This window comes from Monodelphis domestica, chromosome 1 (assembly GCF_027887165.1).
Source record: "Monodelphis domestica isolate mMonDom1 chromosome 1, mMonDom1.pri, whole genome shotgun sequence".
Lineage (NCBI taxonomy): Eukaryota > Metazoa > Chordata > Mammalia > Didelphimorphia > Didelphidae > Monodelphis > Monodelphis domestica.
This window is the reverse complement of record NC_077227.1, coordinates 310,016,850-310,037,723: the sequence shown is the minus strand read 5'-3', so window position 1 is coordinate 310,037,723 and position 20,874 is coordinate 310,016,850.

Below are 20,874 nucleotides of genomic sequence, written 5' to 3'. Positions count from 1 at the left end.
GCACAATGAAGTAAGCAGAACGAGAACAATAATATATACAATAACAGAAATACTATACAATGATCAACTGTGAAGAATGAAACCATTATTAGCAAAGCAAGTCTCCAAGATAACCATAAGGAATCATGATGAAAATGTTATCCATTGCCAAAGAAGGAACAATTGGAATCTCAGGGCAGATCTTCCACTAAATTTATTTCATAATATGTCTGTTGTATTGTGATAGGTGTCTTCTATCATGACATGTGCAATATGGAAATGTGGATTACTTGAAAATATAGGTATAACCTATATTTGATTATCTTAGCCTCAGGAAGCATGTGGGAGGGTAGAGAGGGAGAAAATATTAATCTTAAAATGTCAAAAAAAATTGTCAAAAATTATTTCTACATGTAACTGAAAAATAAAAATAAAAAACAGGAAAAAATAAGTCCCTAAAGTGAAGACATTTTAAGTTAAAGATAACATGAAAGCATCATAAGGATATTTTTATTATTTTGGCAAAGATCAGTGTTTTCTGATAACATTATATAGTACTGATTGCATCAAACAATGGACCATTACAATCTTCTCAAGTGAGAACTGTGACTATTATAAAGAGTTTAGTCCAAGAAAATACAACTTTGTGTCTTGTTTTTGTAGTCCAGACAATAAGAAGGAAAAAAAAACCTATTATCTAGGCTACAAAAGAGGACAATACAAAGATAGAATCTCTGATCACTGACTTCAAGTATCTGAAAGACAGTGTAAGGAATTAGATTAAGGGTTGGACTAAATATATGAGAATTCTGAGATAGTACTGTGATCATCGATTTTAAAATGAATATAGCCCAAGTTCAAATGACTTTTAAAAGCTTTTTACAAAAAAAGGTGGAGAGAAATAAAGTAGAGAAATGTGAAAGAGGGTATGGTAAAAAGTCTAGCTTATCATCCTAAATGTTGCTTTAGTCCCCAGCTCAACCCACGTAGGGCTTGTTAACCCCTCAGCTAGAGAGGACTTGGTGGTGAATTAAGTAAAGCTTCAATCCACAAAGCCTTTTCCAAAAAGGGGAAGCCTCTCCAGAACTAATCTCTCCAGAAGCCAGGAAAGGAAGGTCAGCTTTTCACTCACCAGAAGAATATCCAAAGGGAGAAGATCCAGGAGCAGTCTTACCAAAAGCAGTCCAAGAGCCAGAGTCCCAACTCCAAGTGAAACCAAAGTCCAAAGGAAAAGTCCTGAAGGAGAAGATCCTCCAATCCAAAAATTCAGAAGAAGACCTCTTGCACAGTAAGTTCATCATCTTTTATAGTCCTTTTTTTACATCACTTCCTGTCCCTTCCTCCACTTTATGGGGACCAATTACAGTCTTTAAATTTGCTTAGCACTGCCCAGGGGGTGGTCAGTGGTTTCTGAGTTTTCACCACTTTTAGTAAGTGGCTTGCAAACTTCCCCTATTTGTGTGAAGTAGGGGTGTTTACACTTTTGGTTGATTAAATTTAACAGAGGGCAAGGGGAGAGTCAATCCCATCTTCACAATAAGACTTGTTTTAACCAGGTCGAAGGGGAGAAACAACAGCAGTAAGCAGTTAGTGGAAGTTGCAAAGAAGCCAATGTAGGTTTGGTAACAGGAAAAAGTTCCTAATAATCAGATCATCTAAAGTAGGATGGGCTTTTTTGAGAGGCAGTGGGTCCCCATTTTTCGGAAATCTTCTAACAGAGACTGGAGGACAATTCACTGGGGATATTAGAATGATAATTTCTTATCATGTAAAGGTTAGATTAGATGACTGTTGATTTTTCTACCAATTCCAAAATTCTGCGATACTGCAATTTGTAGTTAGCTAGGTAGCCCATTAAGTAATTTACCAGCACACCAGTCTTAGACAGTTATTCTAGGTACAATAAGCTAAACCCAGAATTTAATAGGTAGAAGGATGGATTACATTTGACAAATTGTGCAGCACTTTTGATGATCTGAAGTATCTCTTGAAAACAAACCAAAAAATGAATAATATGGAAATAGGTATCAAGTGATAATATTTGTACAACCCAGTGAATTACTTGTCAGATCTGTGAGAGGGTAGGGAAGAAGGAAGGGAAAGAAAATGAATCATGTAAACATGGGAAAATATCTTAATAAATAAATAAAGTTTAAAAAAAAACAAAAAAGTCTAATATCAGTAATACTTATATGATTTTATAGATAGGATATCAGATGCTCTCAACAATCAAAACTGTAGGTCACCTGAAGGGCAAGAGATAGATGCATGGTGGGAATAAGAAAAGCTATTATTACCTGTTTACAAATGATGGAACTACATAAAAGAAATATCATAAAAGTTCTCATCAAAGAAAAACAGTCAGAAAAGTCTAGTCATATTTTGAGAGTAAGGGGTAAAAGATTGGTAGTATGCATTCTGAATTAGTATGCAAATAATTTTAAATACCTGAAGGAAAGCCTCCAGCAGATTGAATTTCTGTGAAAGATTTATGGGAGAACATGAAAAGAGATGTACAAAATGAGTTTTGAGTGGGTTACAATTTGAGTCTTTTGAGCAGGGCTTCTTAATCTGGTGTTTGTGAATTTGTTTCTTTTTTATATACATTTTGATAACAGTATTTTAATAGAGTTGATTTCTTTTGTAATTCTATTTTGTTATATTCATTTACCAACCTTCTAATAAGATGTACATGGGCTTCAACTAGGCTGCCAAAGGGGTCCATGATATTACTTTACTCTTGATTTGTAGTCTTTTCAAGTTAAACAACTTAACATAAGTGTGGCAACTGATCTTGATGCCATTTTCATCCTCACTGAAGGCATCCAACAACATCACTGAAAACATCATGTTAAAAAAGCATGGAGGCAACCACACAGCCCTGCTTCACTCCATAGGAAACTGGGAACCATTATCTAGAATCTGTGCAAGCATGCTGTCATGGAGTGGTGTACAATGCTGATGAATTTCTCTAGGCAACCACATTTTGCCATAAACTTCCATTAGTCCTAATAACTGATAGTATAAAAGGCCTTGGTGAGATCAAAGAATGTTATGTACAGACCTCTGTTCTGCTCATTGCATTTCTCCTGGAGTTATCAAGCAGTAAACACCACATCCACTTTCTGAAGCCACACTAGCTCCTGGGCAGATGACCATCTTCAGCCTATTAAGGAGAACTGGCAAAAATCTTGGAGAGAGATACTCCCCACCCTTGTGATTGCCATAAGACAACCTATTTCCTTTTCCCTTATTAAAAATGAACAATGGAGGCATCCTTGATCTCCTTCTGCCATATAACCCTGAAGATTCCAATCAGCTTTTGTATAAGCAGTGGACCCCCTTGCCTTTTAACTCTCTATTGGAATGGAATCAGCGCCAGACACTTTGCTGTACAAAAGAAGCCTTATGGCATTCAAAAGCTCTTCTTCAAATGGAAGTTTGGCTAAAGAGGGGTCAACTTCAACCTGAGGTATATAAGCAATGGCATCAGTATTGATTGATGACAATCTGTTTGGAACACTTTGGAAATGTTCAACCCATCTTTTAGAACCAAGCCATTATCACAGATCAGTGGTATCATCAGTGCTGAGTAGCTGAGATGTGCCATAGGGCTTTGAATTATAAATAGCCTTCAGGGCATGATAGAAACACTTTTGGTTGTTTTTATTAGTATAAAACTGAATCTCATCTGCCTTCTTGCTGAGCCAAGAATCTTGGATTTCTCTAAGCTTCATTTACACTTCATTTTTGAAGAAGTTAAACACTGCCTTCTTAAAAGACTGATGAACTATATTGCTGGTATATGAAGAGGAGTGTCACACAGAATTACAAGTACATCCTGTTTGATTGAGAGTCTCTAGGGCAGTGTTGGAGGCCTTTTTGAGATTGTGTGCCCCAACTGCACCTTCAGGTACCCTTGCATTACCTCAGAGAGTAGAGGGAGGAAGTACTCCCATTGGTCTGCTGGACAGAGGGTCAGTGCATGCAAAAACTGTCCTCAGGCTCAGTGGAAAGGGGGAATGGAGCAGCCCCCTCTGACACATGTGCCACATCTTCACCAACATGGTTCTAGGGTCCTCATAAAATTTTTTCTTTGACTTCATCATGGTGGGCACCTATTCACTAATGATGATGACATAGCATTTTTCTGTGTAAGATTAAAATTAATATCCAATACTGTGCATATTATATTTTATAAGATTTATTAATAATCACTTAACTAGAGTGTAACAGTCCACACCTGTGTATGCACAAGGAAGATAATTAATCTATAAAGATTGTCTTAGGAGAGCACATACTCAGTCCTGTGCATGGCAAGAAAGGCACTGACCTTTGATCCCAAAATTCCTAAGGTTTAGGTGTGAACTCAGGTTTCTTTGTGCTCACCTGGATGAGACAATCCACACCTCTGCCTTGTTGTAATATACACCTGAACCAATGGCAATCCACGGTGTCTTCATTAATATGTATTACATACCTTTGCATCACAATGCCAATAAATATGAGCAGCTCACAGAAAGTGGGCCCTTATTATCTTTCACCTGTCCCTCTCCTTCCTGGAGCTTGGCCTCTGGCCAAGAACAGCTTTCTCATGGAATTTCCTTTATCTCTGTGAAAGACCTTTCCTTCTTAATCTCCTCTCCTCAAGCAGGAGTGATCATGCTTAGAGCACTAGCTCCAAGCAATCAGTGGCTTTTCTCTCAGCTGATCTCTATACTCATTTCTGACTCCTGTGTTGTTGATTTAAGGTTATCTAACTGCCTCATGTCCTTGTGAAGTTAGGTAGCTGGGGCTTGATCTGTGAAGCTCGCTCATTGTTACTATTGCATTGGTGTCTGCCTCCATTCTTATCCATCCCCTTTGCTTCAGCCCTTCCCCCAAGGGTCAATCCTTTCCTTTCCTTTCTTGTAAGGGCTGCTGGTCAGCCCCTCACATAGAGGAAAGAAAAAGACCTACAGTAAAGAGGGGCTTTCCCAGACCAAATACGTAGGAGAAAAGAGAGAGGGTGGGGAAAACCTCCAATATATACAATACACAAGTAGCAAGGTAGGGATGGAAAAGGGAAGGGATGCTAGAAGATGTAGTTCAAAGGTACAAGATTTTCTAATTATACACCTGCAAATGCACTGTCATGAGCATTTACTCCTTTTGAGAAGGAATACAACCCTGTAGACTACAGTAGTTTTGATTGAGAAACCTGTGCCATATTCACTGCACTGCTTATCAGGATGACCACTCAAAAAAATATATATATATACCTCTTAATTTGAGTAAACTGGCCTTCATTTACCCGTTTTGTTTCATATTGGGTTGCTATGTAGATGTGATACTGCTGAGTTCTCTTGCAACAAGAGTTGTTCACCTTTCAGGTCCACTGGATTTCCTGTTGTCCATAAGTGTACACACATTCCACATCGAATCAGCTTTGCAAAAGTGTTTGTACATTTTGGGGGGTTGCCATGATATGATAGTATAAGGCTGGCTGAAGCATACAATTTTTAGGACACCTTTTCTATCCCTTTTCTCATGCCAGGAGGTGAGCAATACAATCCTTGAAAAAGGCTACTCAGACATGCAGAGGGCTGCTGAATCCCACTGCTATTTTAGTCCAGTAAGAAGATAACCACCCCAATGTCTGGGCCACCTGGGTGCTGGATTTTGCCTAGAGCTTCCAGTGTATCTGTACCATTGCATTGTTCCTTGCTCGTTGCCACAGGACTTCAAGGTAGGAATAACATAATAAAATAATGAGAAAGCAAAAAAAGTAAAATGGTAAATGGTAAAATGGTATAGGTGATGCCTTTTGACTTGAGAATAAATTAGATTTAAGCAAGGCAAAGTTGCACAAAGTCATCAGCTTCATTCTGTCTTCCAGAATCATCAAAATCCAGTGACAAAACAAATGTCAGGACTCCTGCTGATGGCCTAGGATGCAGTGGATGACCTTGAAATCTCCAGTGTCTAACCAAGCACCTGCTTCAGCTGAATTCATGGCCATAGCAATAAATAGGGACATAGGAACAAATGCCCCTTCTGCAGGAGGAAGCCTTCACATGCTTGGGGTAGACATTCTCCTAACTCACCAACAGGTTTGAGGCCTGTAGGTTACCCTCAATCTAGCTTCAGACTATCTGCTTAGCCTTAGAGGGTTTCATGGTGATGTGAATGCAAATGCTATAGTATCTTGATGCCACAGGTTAGAGCTGGCTGGCAGGTGGACACCAAAGAGGGAAAGCAGCCCTGAAAAAAGACTGGGAAGGCTCTCACACCAGGTGTACTAGTCTTCCTTGAACACCCTTACACTCCATCTAAGAGTATGTGTCCAGATTAAGGAATGAGAAAACTGGAAAGATATGAGGGGGCTAGGTTGTGAAGGGCTTTGAACACCAAACAGAGCACTTTCTATTTTATCCTGGAGGCAATATGAAGCTACTGGAGTTTATTGAGTGAGGAGGAGGGGTGATCAGACTTGTGTTACAGGAAAATGATTTACTGGCTGAATAAAGAATGGATTGGAGTGGGGAGAGACTTGGGGCAAACATAGAACTGTTCGTTTCCTTTTATCCATTGATCTCATTGTTAGGTTTATGCCCCAATAATATTTCCAATAAGAAATAAGGGTTTTTTTGTATACAAATATTGCCAGTTGATCAATGGGGCAAGATGCAGAAAACCCAGAAGTTTCAGGGAACAAATGAAGGATTGCCCTAAACCATTCTGGCCAGAGAAGACCATTCCTAATGATCACCAATAAACAGATAAAGATAGCATGCATGTTCCATTCTTCTGAGCTCTGCATATGTCCTAATAAACAACTTCTTCAACCACCACCCTTTCTCCCAGTCACCTGCCCTTGCCAGGCACAAAGTCAACCTCAAGCCCTTCCCAAAGTCACTGAAGTCACTACCTCCTGCCCTGTCCCCACCAAAGTCACGTGGAAATCAGGTCTCTTGCCCCCTTGTTTGTCAAGTCCTCTGCCCTCCAGTAAAACCAATAAAAACCCCACTTTTTGTTGTTTCTGGCAGGCAGACTCCCACTGAGGAGCTGCCTTCAATTTCTCAATATCCCTAATAAACCTTTTTAACTTTTGGGGGGCCCCTTTGTAATTCTTTAGGTGGCAAAATCCTCACAAAACAGGACAGCGTTCATGCCCTAAGAATATTATTGATAAGAAATAAAAGATTTATATGTATAAAAATATTGCCAGTTGATCAATAACCTCTTGATAACCTATGAGCTTATTGTGCAAGGCACTATGTAACAAAGGCAGTATTATTACTTAACATCCCATGTGTCCAGTAATTGGGGTAATGGATAGACAATTTGTAAGAAAATGCAATATTATTGACCCATAAAAAGACAAATATGAAAAATACAAAGGCATATGGGATATTTCTGTGAAGAGATGCAGAGGGAAGAAAGTTGAACCAAAGGAACAACATACACACTGACTAGACCATGCAACAAATTCTGGACAAATATTGAAAAAGAAGAGGGAAGAAAGATTGAGATTAGAGCCAGGGGGACAAACAAAACATTCTGTTATTTCCTCGATTAATCTAATTAATGCATTTTCAAAACAAACTGCAAATAACAGAATTTCAAATTTCAAATACCATTTTGTTCTTGCTAGTGGATTTCAGTGTTTGTTTAGAATAAAGGGAGGTGGCTCAGGGTAGAAGGTCCCTGGAGCTCTCCCTGCATCTTGTCTTCTCAGCAACCTCCAAACTCTAGAGAAGGGCAGGCTGGGGGCCTTTTGTTTCATAAATGGGGCCTGACTGACTCTGGAAGGGCAATATTGGTACAAATGTCCGCATCTCCAATAACAGTCCAACAGAGCCATAAATTCCGATTAGAGTAAAGCAGGTTGCGGTTGGCAAAGACACATGAAAAAGTTTGTGATTAGCGAACTGTAAAAACAAACATGACGTGCTCATAATTGGACTGTATTTACTGCCCCCAGGAAGGCACCGCTGTCAGCCTGCAAAGTGACTTTGAAGGAACTTTTTAAAGGAGACCTACACAACCTCACTCCTTTGCTTACCAAACAGCCATAACCATAATTGATGGCGCTTCTCCAAAGGTAGGTACGTAGAGAGTGAGGCGGTGATTTCTTCCGTGTCAGAACTGTTTTATGGGGCCGTATTTTCCCAGCGGATAAGGAGCTCTGCTCATTTACAACATTATCCCGGGTGATTTATGGACTTTCGAAGGACTTAGGACATCTCAGCGTTTGAGGCATTTCATTTTACAACAAACCTTGTTCCAATATAATCAATGGGGGGGGGGGGGGTTGCGCTGACCTGAGAGGGGAGGGGCGGGTGCTGTTTATAGCAAAGTCAATAAAAGAAAGAGTGGATGCTGAGAAAGGAATCTCTGGCAGACAAGAGGAACTTGTAAGTTTCCGGTCAGTGAGTGGAGCCCAGCAGCAACTAGCCAAGAGACCAATTCTGTGTATTACCATATACCAGGACTCCCTCTCCCGTCCGTTCGCCCCTTCCCCATCCCAACCACTCCCTCCACTCTCGATCTATCTAGCCTGTTGAAAAGATATCGGAAGGAAAGGGAGAATTGGCCCAGCTTTATTAAATTTCACTTGCTGACCGGAGACCACCCTGCAGGCCTCTTTATGGTTTGAAGCTTCTGGATAATGTGTTTTCTAATTAAAGTCAAAAAAAGAAAAACAGCTTGATTCCTCCAAACAACTCTATATCTGTTTGTTTTCTGGTGGAGGGGAAGGGAAATTGGTGGAGTAAATATTCTAGAAAAGACAGTAATCACTAGTCATTTACTAACAGAGCTCAATTAAGCAGTCAGTCAACATGCATTTATTAAGCCAGACATTTTTCTAAGATAGCTGCTGAGGCGATAAAAGGAAGGAAGGAAACAGCCCCAACCTTCATGGATCTTAGGTTCTCTTCTAGGGAAAAATAACATATTAAGGACAAAGGAGAGAGAGAGTCCTAAAACTGAAGTTCAGCAATTCTAAGGATTTTAAGGAGGAGTTAGAAGAGCAGTGCCTTCTAGGGGACTGACTGTTTAGCTCTGAGATCACTTCTAGGGTCTCTCCAGATCTAGCATTCTAGGATTATAAGAATGAAGCCTCCATGAGAAGCAGTTTAGAGTAGTGGATAAAGGGCTGGTCAGGAAATTAAAAAGATTTAGGTTCAAGTCCTGCCTCTGACACACAGTAATAATAGGACTCTAGGTGGGTCGCTGGACTTCTCAGGGCCCTACATATTTCTCTAAGGCTAATTCACTAAGTTTCAGGTGAATTGGCCTGGCCGGCTGGATTAATGAGGGAAGTTGGAAGGCAGTGGTCAGAGATGTGGAGCTGGAAGTTCATTTTATAGATGAAAGAAGGGGGTGGGTCTTTAGTGACTTGCCTAAGATCACACAGGAAAGTATGAATCATTTGAAGAAATTGAACTTGAAGTACTCTGATTCTGACTTAGCTTTCTTTCCAAGGTACCATATTGGGTCCCATATAAGTTTGAATTCATGGGAAAGGTCATGGAAGTTGAAGTTAGAAGACATAAACTCCAGCTCCAACTCTGCTACTGACTTGAATTTTCCCTTTCAATAGGAATAATAGCATTTATACTATCTCCCAGGGCTGTGGCAAGTAGAAAATAACATCCCAAAGTGAATGTCCTATAGAAATCTTAAGGTCAACATGTCCAAAACTGAACTTATTATGTTTTCTTTCTCCCAAATCTCCCCTTTTCCCTTACTTTCCTTTTACTCTCAAGGGAACCATCATCCTTCCAGTCACCCAGACTCACAACCATGTGTTATTCTAAACTCCTTGCTCTCTCTTGCCTTTAATATCCAATCTATTGTCAAAATCTGCCAATTTTACCTTCATAACTTCTCTCATATTCACCTCCTTTCCTCTAATACTTTCAGTACATCAGTATAAGCCCTCTTCATCCCACCTGGTCTATTGCAATAACCTATCCATTCACACCCCCATTCAATAAACTAGTGATTCCCTTTTGCCTCCAGAATTAAATATAAAATCTTATAATAAAAACTAAAAACCCTTTATAAATCAATCAACTTTATATCTTTCCAGTCTTTTTATACCTTAATGCCCCCCAAGAACTCTACCATCTCGTGTGACTAGCCTCCATGATATACCTCATACAAAATACTCCATCTTCCAACTTTAAGCCTTTTTTCTGACTGTCTCTCTACCTAGAAAGCTTTTTCTCCTCATCTCCACTTCTTGGATTTTCTGATTTTCTTAAAATCTCAGTTAAAATCCCATCTTCTTTAACACACTTTTCCTTACCCCCTCTAATGCTAGTGACTCCTCTCTATGATTACTGATTACTTCCACTTTATTCTGCATATATTGTGTTTGTGTGTGGTTGTTAACATGTTATCTCTGTTATTATTGTTTTTTTTATTATTAGCTCCTTAAAGGCTTTTTCCTTCCATTGTATCCCCAGAGTCTACATAGTAAGGGCTTAGCAAATGCTTGTTGGCTTGATTTGACATATGGAAAGCTTTGTAGCCCTTAAATATCTTTCTGAGTGTCAAGAGTTATACCTACACTCCTCCATCTCAACAATGTCCATCATTACTCAGTTTCTCTTATGTTTCACAGTTTTCAATATAGGAAGTAATAGAATTCAATATCCAGCACAATCATATTGGTGGAACTTCAATGATATCACCTCCTTTCCCTATCTCCAAAAAACACCAAGGGATCCCAATGAAGGTTTAGAACACCCCAGAGCATTTCTGATGATCTTGTCATGAAATTCTAGAATGAAAAAATAATCTTAATTCACTTTGATTTAGAGCAGGTATCTTAACCTGGAGTCTGTGCACTTTCTTTTTTACATCTCAACAATAATATTTCAATGTAATTGGTTTCCTTTGTAAGCCTATATATTTCATTTAAAATATTCTGAGAAGATGGCTATAGGTTTCACCAGACTGCCAAAGGAATATAGGATACACAAAAAGATTAAGAATTCTTAATTTAGAGAATAAATATACAATATAAGATGCTTCCATAAGGGAGATGGGAAGGGAAGGAAAGAGAGGATCATAAAGTTAAACAAGCTTATGGCACCAAAATGCCATGGATAAAAATTTACAAGTGGAAGTCACTAGAAAACCCCTTTTCAAGGGTCATCTGGTGTTCCAAGATTGGGATCCATTGAAGAAAGGTATGGTATCCTATTCTACTTTAGCTTGAAACTTTTTTTCCACAACCTGAGAAATGGAAGGGGAGGGGATAGGGACTCCACTGTGCACAAATAAAAGACTAATAATAATGGAGCAATAATCTGAGTGAGCAGGATCCATCAGGCTCATCATGGAAGTGGATAGCATTTTTTTGTCATAAGTTCCTCAGAATTGCCATGTATCTTTGTATTACCAATAAGAGTTAAGTCTATCACAACTGACCATTCCACAATATTGCTGTAACTTTGTACAATATTTTCCTGGTTCTGCTTATTTCACTCTGCAACAGTCTATGGAAGTCTTTCCAGTTCTTTCTGAAATCATTCTTTTCATTGTTCCTTACAGCACAATAATATTCCATCACCATCATATTTTACAGTTTGTTACACAGTCATTCCCCAAAACATAGAGAGGTTGGTGTGGACTGTAGGAATTTGGGGAGATGGCTGCCCAAAGTAGTTAGCAGAATTGGGCTATCCTGAACCAAACCTTTTTCTAAGTAATTTAATTTCCAGTTCTTTAATTTCCAATTATTTGCTACCACAAAAAAGGAGCTGTATAAATATTTTTGTGCAAGTAGATCCTTTCCCCTTCAGAGGTGAGATTTGAAAAGAGTTCTTCTTGACCTTCACTGAGCCACACTGCTTCAGGAAAAAGTCAGTTCAATTAGCCATGCAATCAGGGCATTACATTTTTATATTCTCTTTGGATTTACCAGTGACAATCCTCCTCCAATACATCTAGTAACATGGAAATGACCATGGGTTTTCAGAGACCTTGAAACAAAAACCAATGTCTAGTGGGTCCTAGGAACTAGGAAAAACTTTGGGTATGAGCTAAATGATACATTCACTGGATGTCTATTGTCTGAGAGTCAACCTAGTGGAATATAGAGATACAACCCCTGAAGCCTGGCTACCAGGGGATAAATTCTTCTGCCATAGCGACTATAATGCTAAGGATTGAAAAGAGTCAGGTTCTACATTGGTGGAGGTATCCCAACATGCTGGTGAAATTGTAGATCCTTGATACATCTTAGATCAAAGTAAATGTCTCTCTTTAAAAAAAAATCCTACTCTTAGGAACTCAACAATCTAGAACAATTCTGAAGAACTTCTGATGGAGAATGCTATCTTATCAACCTCCAGAAAAAGAACTGTTGAAGTTGGAGGCAGATCAAAACAAACTATCTTTCACATCAGTGTATTTAAGGTTTTATTTGGGGATTTGGGTTTTGTATGAGTATGTTCTTACAATAATGATCAATATGGAAGTATGTTTCGCATGTATGTCCCAGATCAAATTGCTTACCATCTCCAAGTAGGAGGAGATAAGGGAGGGAGGAGATGGTTTAGATCTTATAATTTTGGGAAATGTATGTTGAAGATTATTTCTATGTATAATTGGGAAAATAAAGTACCTTTGAATTTTAAAAAATAAATACCAAAAAAATCCTTACCTGCTGTCAGAATCAATACTAAGTTTCAATTATAAGGCAGAAGAAAGATAAGGGCTGAGCAACTGGGGTTAAGTAACTTACCAGGATGATTGCACAGGTAGGAAGTATCTGGGGTCAAATTTCGACCCAGAACTCCCCAACTATAGACCTGACACTATACTACCTAGCTGCCCCTGTAGATGTCTCTGAATCTTCACAACAATGAGAGAGGCAAAGTGGAATGTATCCCCTTTTTATAGTTGGAGGAAGTAGGGTTAAGGGAAGCAATGTGTTTCTCTGGAAGCTCTCAGCTAGTAAATGGCAGAGAAAAGGCTTGACCCCAGAGCTTCTGGCTATACCCTGCCGCCTCTCTCTCAGTCTGTCAACCAGAGTAATTTTTTTTTTATTGCTAGCACAACTGGTATTTATATAATGAGCTCCCAAAGGCCCTGTGAAAACTTGAAGGGACTACTGAATTCTGAAAAGGTTTTGGTACTAGATAGCCCAGTTCTTCTAACTCTTCTGCATGGTCTTCCCAGATTCCTATAGTCCACACCAACCTCTCCACATTCTTTATTTACAATCTGCAATTATCAAACATCTGAACACCCAATTCTATAATGATTTTTTTTCTGCTTGTATACAATGTTTCCTTTTTGTCTTTGCATGCCTGATATCCCAAGTGGCTTCTGGCACATGGTGAGTGCTTGCCCTGATACTCAATATGGCAAAATAGAGTAAACAAAGACTTTGGAGTCGGCTTGTGTTTGACCTTGGGAAAATCTCTTGACCTCTCTGAGCCCCAGTTTTCTCATCTATAAGAGGAGAGAGAGAGTGGATTATATAGCTTCTGGTTCTTTCAATCTCTTAAATTTAGTAAGTATTAAGCACCCCAAAGACAGTTATTTTCAGTATTCCAGTCCTATTTACCCCAAAGCACACTATGGCCTAGACTTAAGTGTATCATAGATACCCAACACAGGTTAATGTGAACTAAAGTCCCAAGGGGAAAAGAATTTTTGGTTCCTATGAGCAAAACAATTGGAAAAGGGGTCAAACTAGCTTCTACATTAATTCTGCCAAGAATAAAATCTTGACACACTCTCCCATACATGAGAACATTCTGTTTCAGGGCATTTAGATTAAACAAACTCATCACTGACACACTGATTTTATTCTAGAATTCTGCTTATGTATGAGGAATCTGCCTTTTTGTGGTACCCAAAAAGGAAGAGAGAAGAGGAGGAAGAGATGATCCATTAAGTGCAAAATGTCTGAACATATGGTAGCATATGAATGTTGCCAAACAAAATAAGTAGCATCTATCTATACATCTCTATATGTGTATGTGTGTATAAATACATGTATATGTAAACAATGATTAACAGAAAAGAACACAAAAAGGCAGTGGATTCCTACTGAAAGCAATGAATGACCAATACTGTCTTTGGAAAGCAGATGATGAAATTCACCTTCCTTCTCATTTAAAAAGTGGGGGACCATGGCCCTAGAATAATGCCTATGCTGTTCTATGTAGCCACTGAGCCAATTAGTTTTTGATTAGATGTTCTTCTTTCTGATCACAAAGGATTCTTTGGGAAGAAATCAGAAAATATAAGACCCTTGCCCAGTCACAACTCAAGAAGCCACTGGATTCTTGGAGAAGCTTACAAAAGCTATCAATTGCCAGGTGTGGTGGATAATCTTCCCCTTCCTTTAGAAACATGCGCTCTACAGTGAGCCCCTGGAAAAGTTAATTTGGCACTTCACCAAGGTATTTCATTTTCTCCTTTCTCTGGACCCTGAGAGTCAAGGAAGATAATTATCAATTAAAATGTACAAGTCCAAGTAACACCTAATAACCCTTCCAGGCACAATCTAGTCTTTATCTGATGGTGATCAATGAGGCTGGTAGTTATTTAGCATGTACATCTCTAAGTGTTCCACAGCCATTAATTAGTTACACCTCAGAACCTCTCAGAAAGATGAGTCAGCACATCCTCCAGCTGAGCCATAGAGAACCCAGCCCTGGCTCAAGGTCACCCAAGAAGTCATGGCTTGGAGCAGGGCGGGATAAGCCAGCATCCAGAGCTCCCTTTCCTGAGTGTACACATTACCACAATGAGGGAAACAGGGAAGCTGATGTTCTGGGCAAAAAAGTAGCATCTATTGCTAATCATCTTGAGGGCACCAGCCACTCTCAGTGAGAGGACTGGTAAGAAATTTATAAAAATAATCTAAGCCCCAATTTCCAATCTTCATTTTATCTCCCTCCAAGAACTCTATGATCCAGCTAGCCTGGTCTACTTACTATTCTTTATACATGACACTGTGTACCTAGATTCCATATCTGTCTCCCATACCTGGAATTCTCTATCCCCTCACCTAGGCCTTTTGGTTTTCCTGGCTTCTTCCAAGACTCAGCAGAAATTACCCTTTCTTTAGGAAGCCTTCCACAGTCCTCTGGGGTGCTGATGCTTTCTTGGCTTAAAGTGTCTTCCCTTCACCTTGCTTCTGAACTTCCTCCTTTCTTGTTAGACTACCTTGGGTGTCACTATGCTGTGTGAAGGTCCTCTTCTCACTCCACCCACTGATCACAACCTGGATACTGAGTGACTGACACCTGTCCCTGTTGCAGTGCCTCAGTGTGGGTCTGGGAGTACCCCGTATGAATCTGAGATCTTCTTTTGTACTCATACTCTTTCCTGAGTGCTAAAGAGTTCCTCACTTGGGCTCCTGCCCTGATCCTGTCCCCAGAATCTGCAGACCTCTCTGTCTGTTTCTCTATACTGTCCTGGGTGAGACAAAGGACTTAATATAAATTTTCCATATTTCTCGATCAGAATTTGGTTTGATGCATTTTATATATTTATTTGGAGGAGTTTTAGACAGGAACACAGCTGCATTTTTTCTTTCTGCTCTACCATCTTGGGGATCCCTCTTTTATCCACTCCTACTATCTATATCTTCTACAAACTTGGTTATTTATATGTTTTCCCTATTAAAATATAAACTCCTTAAGAGTAAGGAGTGCTTTTTGCTTTTCTTTGAATCTCCAATGCTTAGCTCTTGGCATACATGGTAAAGCTTAATAAATGTTTGTTTACTGACTAGGTGATTTCTATTCTGATGTTCCCTGTAAAAATTAAATTATAATCTCTAATAATAAAATATTATATTTTATGAGGTTTATTAAAGATCATTAGAAATCAAGGAATAAAGAGGAAACAAAATAAAAACCACGTACCCATGGCTGGTTAGCCATTTTCAAAATTTCCCCACCTTACCACCATCACCACTGATGCTAGCTACATCATGCCAAAAAGAGAGGAGGAGCCTCAACATCCACTCTCTTTATCCTCTGTCTACAGGAAGTTACTAATGTCAGTAAATCAGTGGGCTCTTGGGATATGTAGTTCTTTTTTTAGGGTAACAGATTTTCAGTTATACATCCCTAAGCTGTGTGTTGGCAGATTGGATAAGAGGAGAACAAGTTTAAAAATGACTTCAGAACTACCGTTCTCAAAAAATAAGACAACTCTGTAGGGTCCAGTTGCCCAGGTAGATTTTGGTGTATGTCTATTTGTGTCCTAGAGAACACTTTTGTACATTAGTCTGTATTATAGGTTCTTTAAGTTGGCTATTTAAAAGTCTGTGGCACAAAGTCAATGACAACTACATGCTAGACAACAACACCTTCTGAATCCCTCCCTATTTTCTTGGAGAGTTGCCATTGTCAAAGAAGTCTGAGACCCTGACAAACAGGTCAGTAAATACTGGAATATTCAGCTTCCACAGCACAGACTCTTCTGGAAACCAGACTTGGTTTCAAATACTGCCCTACACAATTGTATAACCGAGGATAAGTCATTTAACCTCTCTCTACCTCAATTTCCTTATCTGTAAAATTAAGGGGGTGGGTTTTATTATGTAAGGTCCCTTCTAGTTCTAAACCTATGATTCAATTATCTGTAAAATGAAGGAACTGGAGACTTCCGGGTAAGATGGTGGCTTAGAGAAAGCTGAAGTTCAGATCTCCGGAAAACCCTTCCCGACCGATCTCAAACTAGAAGCTCCTAAGGCGCCGAAATTCAAAACGATCAACAGCACAGACCCTGGGAACCCTCCTCCTGGACCTGGACCCGGTTCAAAAGGTACGGCTCCCCTTAAAAGCCAGAACCCGAGATCCCTCGGACCTCAGGGGTAGGAGCGCAGAGTCCAAGGCTCCCGGAAGCGGCAGCCGCGCCGGGCTCAGAGAGCAGGGTCTGAGGAACAACAACCCTCAGGGTCTTCTACCCAAGTCCCAGTCCGGGTGAAAGTTACTGCCTGGGGCTTCCGCTGCAGAGAGCCGGTTGGTCCGGGTGAAAGTTACTGCCTGGGGCCTCCGCTGCAAAGAGCTGGTCGGTCCGGGTGAAAGTTACTGCCTGGGGCCTCCGCTGCAGAGAGCTGGTCAAAACAACAGCAACCCTCAGGGCGGGCAAGACAGCCTCACGGGCTGGATCCTGCTATCCAAGTCTCAGTGAAAGTCTGTGCTCTCGGAGCTTGGGGAAGCGGCAGCCCATCCCCCCGCAGGCCGACGAAACAGCCTCACGGCCAGGGATTCTGAAGGCAACTTCCGGAAATCGAGCCAGGGGGAGAGTGTGGCCTCGTGGTCCGACCCTTCCATTCCAGTTCCAGTGAGGCATATTCAGTTTAACCCAGGGAAAGTCATAGAACCATCTGCCCAGGACTAAAGCCTCTGATCACCAGACAAAGACAAGAAAAGCCAATCCTCCACGTTCAGAGATGACAAACTCCACAGAAGCACAGAAGCCCCAAAATACCAAGAAAAATAAGAAGAAAGGGGCGACTCTGGACACATTCTATGGAGCCAAAATACAAAATACAGAGCAGATAGAAGAAGATATACAAGAAAATTCTCCAAAATCTTCCAAAGGAAATAGAAACTCTCCACAAACCCATGAAGAATTTGAATCAGAAAGGACCAAAAAGATGGAAGCCCTCTGGGAGGAAAAGTGGGAAATGATGCAAAAGAAATTCACGCATCTACAAAACCAGTTTGACCAAACTGTAAAAGAAAACCAGGCTTTAAAGCAAGAACTAATAAAGCAAAGCCAAAACACCAAGAAATTAGAAGAGAACATAAAATATCTCACCGACAAGGTGATAGATCTGGAAAACAGGGGGAGAAGAGAAAATTTAAGAATAATTGGACTCCCAGAAAAGCCAGAAATAAACACCAAACTGGACATGGTGATACAAGATATAATCAAAGAAAATTGCCCAGAGATTCTAGAACAAGGGGGCAATACAGCCACTGACAGAGCTCACAGAACACCTTCTACACTAAACCCCCAAAAGACAACTCCCAGGAATGTAATTGCCAAATTCCAAAGCTATCAAACAAAAGAAAAAATCCTACAGGAAGCCAGAAAAAGACAATTTAGATATAAAGGAATGCCAATCAGGGTCACACAAGACCTTGCAAGTTCTACGCTGAATGATCGTAAGGCATGGAACATGATCTTCAGAAAGGCAAGAGAGCTGGGTCTCCAACCAAGAATCAGCTACCCAGCAAAACTGACTATATACTTCCAAGGGAAAGTATGGGCATTCAACAAAATAGAAGACTTCCAACTTTTTGCAAAGAAAAGACCAGAGCTCTGTGGAAAGTTTGATACCGAAAATCAAAGAGCAAGGAATACCTGAAAAGGTAAATATTAAGGAAAGGGGAAAAATGTTATCTTCTTTTACTCAAACTCTCTTCTATAAGGACTACATTTATATCAACCTATGTATACTAATATGTGGGGAAAATGTAATGTATAAATAGGGGGTAAAGAAAGACCAAATAGAATAATGGTTCTCACACAAAGATTCACAGGGGAAGGGGAGGGGAAGAAAACTCCTATAAGAAGGAGAGGAAGAGAGGGGGGGGGGGTTTACTTAAACCTCAATCTCAGGGAAATCAACTCTGAGAGGGAAAAACATCCAGATCCATTGGGATCTTGAATTCTATCTTACCCAACAAGGGTAAGGAGAAGGGAAAACCAAGGGGGGGAGGGGGGGAGGGAGAACAAAAAGGGAGGGAAAGAGAGGGGGGAGGGGGAGGGAACAAAAAGGGAGGGACTAAAAAGGGAAACATCAAGGGAGGGGACAAGGGGGACTGATTCAAAGTAAATCACTGGACTAAAAGGTAGAGCCGAAGAAGAAAAGGTTAGAATTAGGGAAGGCAATCAAAATGCCAGGGAGTCCACAAATGACAATCATAACTTTGAACGTGAATGGGATGAACTCACCCATAAAACGTAGACGAATAGCAGAATGGATTAGAATCCAAAACCCTACCATATGTTGTCTTCAAGAAACACACATGAGGCGGGTTGACACCCACAAGGTCAGAATTAAAGGATGGAGTAAGACCTTCTGGGCCTCAACTGATAGAAAGAAGGCAGGAGTGGTAATCATGATATCTGATAAAGCCAATGCAAAAATAGACCTGATCAAAAGGGATAGGGAAGGTAATTATATTTTGTTAAAAGGGACTCTAGACAATGAGGAAATATCATTAATCAACATGTATGCACCAAATAATATAGCACCCAAATTTCTAATGGAGAAACTAGGAGAATTGAAGGAAGAAATAGACAATAAAACCATACTAGTGGGAGACTTCAACCAACCATTATCAAATTTAGATAAATCGAATCAAAAAATAAATAAGAAAGAGGTAAAAGAAGTGAATGAAATCTTAGAAAAATTAGAATTAATAGACATATGGAGAAAAATAAATAGGGATAAAAAGGAATACACCTTCTTCTCAGCACCACATGGCACATTCACAAAAATTGACCATACATTAGGTCACAGAAACATAGCACACAAATGCAAAAAAGCAGAAATAATGAATGCAGCCTTCTCAGATCACAAGGCAATAAAAATAATGATTAGTAATGGTACATGGAAAACCAAATCTAAAACCAATTGGAAATTAAACAATATGATACTCCAAAACCGTTTAGCTAAAGAAGAAATCATAGAAACAATTAATAATTTCATCAAGGAAAATGACAATGGCGAAACATCCTTTCAAACCTTTTGGGATGCAGCCAAAGCGGTAATCAGAGGCAAATTCATATCCCTGAAAGCTCATATTAACAAACAAGGGAGAGCAGAGATCAATCAATTGGAAATGCAATTGAAAAAACTCGAAAGCGATCAAATTAAAAACCCCCAGCAGAAAACCAAATTAGAAATCCTAAAAATTAAGGGAGAAATTAATAAAATCGAAAGTGATAGAACTATTGATTTAATAAATAAGACAAGAAGCTGGTACTTTGAAAAAACAAACAAAATAGACAAAGTACTGGTCAATCTAATTAAAAAAAGGAAGGAAGAAAAGCAAATTCACAGCATTAAAGATGAAAAGGGGGACAGCACCTCCAATGAGGAGGAAATTAAGGCAATCATTAGAAATTACTTTGCCCAATTATATGGCAATAAATACACCAATTTAGGAGAAATGGATGAATATATACAAAAATACAAACTGCCTAGACTAACAGAAGAGGAAATAGAATTCTTAAATAATCCCATATCAGAAATTGAAATCCATCAAGCCATCAAAGAACTTCCTAAGAAAAAATCCCCAGGGCCTGATGGATTCACCTGTGAATTCTATCAAACATTCAGAGAACAGTTAACCCCAATACTATACAAACTATTTGACATAATAAGCAAAGAGGGAGTTCTACCAAACTCCTTTTACGACACAAACATGGTACTGATTCCAAAACCAGGCAGGTCAAAAACAGAGAAAGAAAACTATAGACCAATCTCCCTAATGAATATAGATGCAAAAATTTTAAATAGGATACTAGCAAAAAGACTCCAGCAAGTGATCAGAAGGATCATTCACCATGATCAAGTAGGATTCATACCAGGGATGCAGGGCTGGTTCAACATTAGGAAAACCATCCACATAATTGACCACATCAACAAGCAAACTAGCAAGAACCACATGATTATCTCAATAGATGCAGAAAAAGCCTTTGATAAAATACAACACCCATTCCTATTAAAAACACTAGAAAGCATAGGAATAGAAGGGTCATTCCTAAAAATAATAAACAGTATATATCTAAAACCAACAGCTAATATCATCTGCAATGGGGATAAACTAGATGCATTCCCAATAAGATCAGGAGTGAAACAAGGATGCCCATTATCACCTCTACTATTTGACATTG